Genomic DNA, 7,003 nt, shown 5'->3' on the forward strand with positions numbered 1-7,003 from the left:
GAGTTGGATGAATTTGTGCATGGACTCGGCGAGTCCACTATCCAGAAGAACATAAAATCGATTTTTTTTTCCAGCATTTTTCAGCAATTTGCACCAAGTATAATTAAAAACAAGCCTAGGCTCTAATACCATTGTTGGGTTTTGAGCATTCTAACACTCCTAAGGTGTTCATGCTACCCTAAATACCTTGGATCTATGTTTTCTCTATTATACATGTAAATATGAACTTTCCAAGGTATTACCTATAACTAGCATACAATTGTCATATACAACACAAGAATCTAGTTAGGATAACATACCTTATTGTGGAGCTTGAAGTCTTGATGTATCTAGCCTTAAGAGCTTAGCCCCAATAGCATGGAAGACTCAAGTGGAATCACAACATATCATGGACAAAGAATGAACTTGAGAGAGAATCTCCATGCACCAAAAACTCCATGAACTCTAAGACTAGAGTAAGTCACGATTTTTGGGCTAGAAGCATCTATTTATATGTGTGAGGAATCCAAGAGTCATGGGTATAACCCATAACCCAAATCCATACCCATGGGTTTAATGATCCATGGTTCATGTAGACCAACTCTTTATGTATCCATACATAAACTTGGTCCAACATGGATCATAAGCCCAACACATATAAATATAACTAATTAACATAACTAGTCCCCATAGATTTAATTAGTCTCTTTTGATCACTAAATTAATTCCAAATTAATTCTTGATCAATACTAATTAAAACACATGATTTCATATTAATATATTATAAGTTATAATATATTAATAAATCATATCCAACATCTTCTCTCAAAATTCCATCCTAACAAATTGCCCTTATGATATGTAACCCAAATGGACCATGCTACTCTCAGGTCAAGTACATACCAATAATAGTTATGGGCTTAGACATCTAGTCCAACATAAACATCCTGCAAAACCAACGTTACCAACAATATAAATATATAGTCCAACAAATATATATATATATATATATATATATATATATATATATATATATATATATATATATATATATATAAGACACTACACCCATACTTACCCAACCCAATCGATTCTCACAAATCCTAATCAACGATTATCTGGAAGAATCACCTTACCTGATGAATTGTTTAGAGAAATGGTATGACTACATAGTTGGATAATTCTTTTGTCGGTGTAAGTCATAAAGACAACCCAATCCTTAGAGTAGTTGATAAATACGGTATCCCATTTCATATATATTTATGGTTTATAAGCCCACAATAACAACATAATTTCTTCTCACAAATCCTAATCAACGATTATCTGGAAGAATCACTTTACCTGATGAATTGCCTACAGAAATGGTATGACTACACAGTTGGATAATTCTTTTGTCGGTGTAAGTCATAAAGACAACCCAATCCTTAGAGTATTTGATAAATATGGTATCCCATTTCATATATGTTTATGGTTTATAAGCCCACAATAACAACGTAATTTCCAAGACTGTCTAGAATAATCAAATGTTGTCATCTTACTATGGTAGATGACCAGGAATACCCCCCGGTTTTCTGATACAGACTCACCATTTCTCCCTATCTAGAAAGAGGAGGACTATTACACTCAACTTTAATCTCACATCTTACCCCAGAATGAGACCACTCACTTATTCAACTTGCTTTGAACTAAGTATCATTTACAAGCCTTAGTTTATAACTAGAGCAGATTACAATACATGTAATCACTTCCAATACAGTTTACATGTTCATGTGAATACTAACACAATACAAGTTATACATTTAGCACATAATATGTAAGCTTTCAGTATACATTTAATCTTTTAAGTAATAATACTTCTATTAAGATTTTCATGTAGTATTACTAAATATTTAATATTATAGTAAACATATTAGCAATTTCTTGAAATTTAAGAGGTATCAATGCTAATACATAATATACAATCATATTATGCTTTGCCTTAGTTCATGGAATATCCTTAGTTTACGGAACCTAACACGTTCCCATTTGAAGTATATCTTTCTATTTAAACTCACAATTTCTTTTTGAAAATAGTAGATCATTTGTCATTTTCATCCACCTACTTCGTCGACAACAAAGCCTACTACGAACCGGTGCGCACTCTTCCTTTCTCCCCCGCCACCGTATCAACGCAACACCACTCTGTCTCTGCTGTCACAATGTTCTCTCACCAACACCAACATCAGTCCTATGTCGCTGAAAAACTATCGCCACTACTCTTCCTCTCACCACCAAGGTCTTCATTGTTTTCCATCATCACCACTGCAACAGCACACATGTCTCTCTTTTTCCCGCTCTACATAAATAATGTCACTCTTTCTCATATGTAGTAATCCAATATGCAAAGTATAATTGCATGTATACCAATATTGGATTACTTACTTATCCATGTCAAGTTACTACATATATATGAATATAAAGTCATGATGGAAACATCCTTAAGAGTTTAGTTATAATGCACACCCAGAACATAACCATACACACATCTATCATCGAGGGTTTATATATTTTAATTACCAATATCATAGCTTGCAATAGTACCCTTCTCAAAGATAACTATCATCGAGGGTTTATTTGTGAGGATCTTCGCATAAATCATGACCACACATCGAAGACGAAAAAGGGTAATCTTCATTCGTTAGTAAGATACTAACTTATTTTGTTACCACTGCATTGCGTGGGTACACAACTAGTATACACTTAATACATATTCTAGATAATAAGCATTCAACTCACATATAAACATTTAATTGGTATTAAATACTTTTATTAAAAATCATTCTTATGAAAGTAACTGTGCACTTATTGTACAAGGTATACATTTAGCATAAAATGTAGATAACAAGCTTTCTACATATATTTAATCTTTTAAGTAATAGATACTTTTATTAAAATAATGCTCTTGAAAGTAACTACACAATCACTTGATTAAAGGTGGAAGACTTTTAGGTATGTTATCTCTTTGTCTAACTTATGCTTTTCCTTTTCGAACAACCTAAATACGAATATTACTACATTTCAATATTCGTTCATATTTATATGGTTATACTAACTATTTCCCTAGGATTCTTCATTAATCCCAAGAATAACAAGTTCTATCAAATAAGGAAGATAAGATCATATTGGCGGTAGGATCCATTTGGTATATAAATATATTGCTTGGAAAATCCACTTGAAACACCTCACTAAGATCTTGCCTAGACATCGCTCTCGTTAGTAGATCAATCAGTATAACAACTGGAATTACTAATAAATCTTATTTATAGGTTCATAATAACGACTATGAACTTAAATATAAGTTACACTTAAAATCATAATAAGTGCAACTTAGCTTACAGGGTATTCTAGCAAAAGCTCGGAAGCTTTGCGAGTGTAACTTCGTCCTTGAATGTTTCTTTTGTCGGGCATTCCGTCGATGCAGTGCCTCGCTAAGAATACTTCGAAACTCAGAAAAGTCGAATCATGGGGGTACAGGAAAAGACGAAAAGTTGAGAGAGAAAGGTATGAGAAAATGAGGCTATTTATAGAATTTTTCGAAAAGCGCGCCTAATGACGTTTCCTCTTCCTATTGCACCATGTGTCGCATTCTCCTTGGGTCACTCCATCATCTGGTTGGTGTGGGAAATGGAGTCTCTAAGTGCCACATGTCAATTTCTTGTAGTGCCATGTGTCAATTTCTTGTGGTGCTACATCACCATTCGCAAGTAGTTTCTTGTGTTCTTAAAAAAAATCATACTTTTGCATACGAGCTTCGTTTTTTGACATTCTTTATATCTACGGATTCGTATTTCCATATACTACAACTTTTCTTTAGATATCAACAACTAATTTGCATTTTATTTTCAATTTATATTTTATAAAGAGTATAAAGTGAAAGCTCTTGCGAAATTCATAACTTCTTCATACAACTGGGTAAGTGCTAGGTTTAGAGAGTTCCCCCAGTATACCATATACCACAATACATACACATGCATACAAACAGGCCCCGCCTGATCAACATAATGGGCCCCCGACCGAAATACATTAAAGGACCCGCCCAAACTACCTAACGGGCCCCGTCCAATTTACTTAATGGGCCCCGCGCCAACATACAGAAACATACAGTGGCTACTCCTTTAAGCTCTACCAATATAGACACATAAAACCTACTATATGGGCTTTACTCTACTAGTTCCTATATCCTAACATACATGGATATATACTGGAATATACAGCATGGTGAGATGAACTCGCATGGATAGTTACTCCGAAGATTAACAGCTATCCGAACGATCCCGCTGACGAGCAATGGGCCTAATGGGTATTAGCCTATAATACTATAACTTATTAGATCCCAAGGGAATTTGGTAACGTAGGATAGACCTATCACTAATCCCAATGAATACCGAGAGTTATATCAAATAAGGATCAACCATGCAGGACAGTTGGGAGGTAGGACCATTTTTGCGTATAACCTTTCTAAAATCCAACAACCAAGCCAACGTGACTATTCTAGACACCTTTCTCGTAAGTAGATCAATCAGTATTATAACTGGAATTAATAAAAAATAATTTATAGGTTCATAATAACGACTATGAATATAAATAAAAGTTACACTGAAAGCATTACGAGCGTAACTTAACTTACATAGATTCTTCCTGACTGAAGCTCAAGAATCACACTCATAGGATTCATACTTGATGGCTACTACGTAGTTGAATACCTCAGGTGTCGCAGGGCTTCGCCGGAACACATAAATCTAAGGAAAATGGGATAAAAGTGCATAGAACTCAGAGAGAAAAGGTTGTAGGGGTATGGGGATGAAAGGTTATATGGCAAGGACTATTTATAGGCAAGAAAAAAGCAAAAGCACGTTGCTCTCTAGGGTAGTGTTGGCTCCTACGGGATTCTACCACATGTCACGATATTGGTGGTCCATATCGATGCTTCTAGAACCTTGCCACGTGTCACGTTCCTATGGTGTCACGTGTCAAAATCTCATGGAGTCACGTCACTGTGTCTTGGAAGAAAGGGGCTGCCTCAACAATGCCATGTGACGCTCTCTCGTGGTGCCACGTCATCATGAGCGTCATGCACTTTGCGCGTATGATTTTCAACATTTTCAAAATGGCATAACTTCTTCATACGAACTTCGTTTTCAATGTTCTTTATAATCCCATAATGCTCTCTACGAGATCTACAACTTTCCTTTAGATTCCAACATCTAGTTCTCACTCTATCAAAAATTTCTATTTTTGATAGGCTTAGGCTATTAGAGATCGATGCAGAAAACATAACTTCTATACGGACTCCGTTTTCGATGTTCTCTATATTGATGAACTCCTATTGATGAGATCTTCAACTCCCGTTTAGATTATATTGTATAATAACCTATTGTTCCAGAATTCGATTTTGCACATAGGTGTAATGAAGTTTCTAAAATCATAACCTCCTCTCATGAAGTCAGATTTGGGCGTTCTAAATATGCACGCTCTCAGTTCTATGATTACTACGACTTTCGTTTAGACTGGTTAGGCTAATAAGCAACTTATCTAAAATTCACTTTTTACAATACGCTAAGCCGTGTCGGTTTAATTGAGAAATTCCGAAGAAGCATAAGTTCTTCATACGAAGTCGGATTCAAACATTCTATATATCTACGGAAATCGTATTGACGTTTTCTACATATTTATGATGATTACTTTGGCTAAAAAGTAATATATCTTTACTTTGAATTTTATAAACAACAGTTTATATTAAATTATTATTGGAATTCGAAAATGGGGTGTTACATATCTTCTAGTATATAAGGTATGAAAACTTTAACTAATCCACAAATTAGACATAACAAAATAAAAAATTTGAACACTAATGGTATTTTGTTGGAGGGCTCGAATATCTGTCTCTAATTGATATTGTTTAACAAAGTAAGACTGAGCGTACAGTCTTTCCAAGTGATCCAAAACTTCCTATGTTGTATCATATTCTATTAATTGGGTGCCAACTAACTGAACCACATAGTTATTAATTTAAGTGATAATTTTAGAACTGTCAGTTTCTCAAGCATCAAGTAACGTTGCATAATTAACAACTTTCTCATATGTTAGATTCCCTTTGACACATGTAACAATACCCCACGTATGTTTACACTTCATCAAAATATTCATCACATAACTCCAATAAACAAAATTTTTGTTATCTGGTTGGGTGCTAATCGAATATAAGGAGTCGTGTTTGGAAACCATAGTGACAATAATCATACAAAACGAATACCAATGTGGAATATAAAGAATAAAAACAAACAACAATCAACAATAAACGAATTTCGACAATAACAAAATTGAACTAATAGAAAACGAATAAATGAAGAAAACAACGGAAAATTACCAAAACATCGATGAATAGTACCCAAAAATTTCAATCCGGGAAACTAGTGTTTACTACGCCTTTCTCCATAACTAACACATCAAAAAGCAAAGATAATGATCAAATAACCTATGATACCATGTGTACTAATAACAAAGACGGAAAAAGTGACTAATGTTTTATGACGAAAAAAAGTTAATCACAATACAATGGTAAGAGATGTTCAAAGAAAAAAACTTATAAATAAAAAGACTTAGATATCTAAGGTTAACCCAATTAAATAGATAAAGGCCCAATATAAAATAAGTTCAATGTTTTATTACGCTAAGATTAATATCTAGGATATATACAGTATCTCTATATATATTAAAGTAGACACATAATTACATCATCTAAAACAATTTGGCCCCTTCAATGTTTTTCATTGATTATTTTAAACCACTGGATCAATTTCGTTGATGTCATCGTAACAAAAGGGAACTACAAATACGTCTTTGTTACCGTCTATAATCTTTTTCCCTCCAAAATAGGGATTGCTCTCTTCCTATTTCTCTCTCTGATGAATATAATATCAAGAGCCGATAATCTCTCCTATTTCTATCCATGTTCTTCCTCCTCAAGAGCCGATGATCTCTCCAA

The sequence above is a fragment of the Lactuca serriola genome, chromosome 4 (assembly GCF_051521515.1).
Source record: "Lactuca serriola cultivar US96UC23 chromosome 4, Lser_US96UC23_V15, whole genome shotgun sequence".
Taxonomy (NCBI): Eukaryota; Viridiplantae; Streptophyta; class Magnoliopsida; order Asterales; family Asteraceae; genus Lactuca; species Lactuca serriola.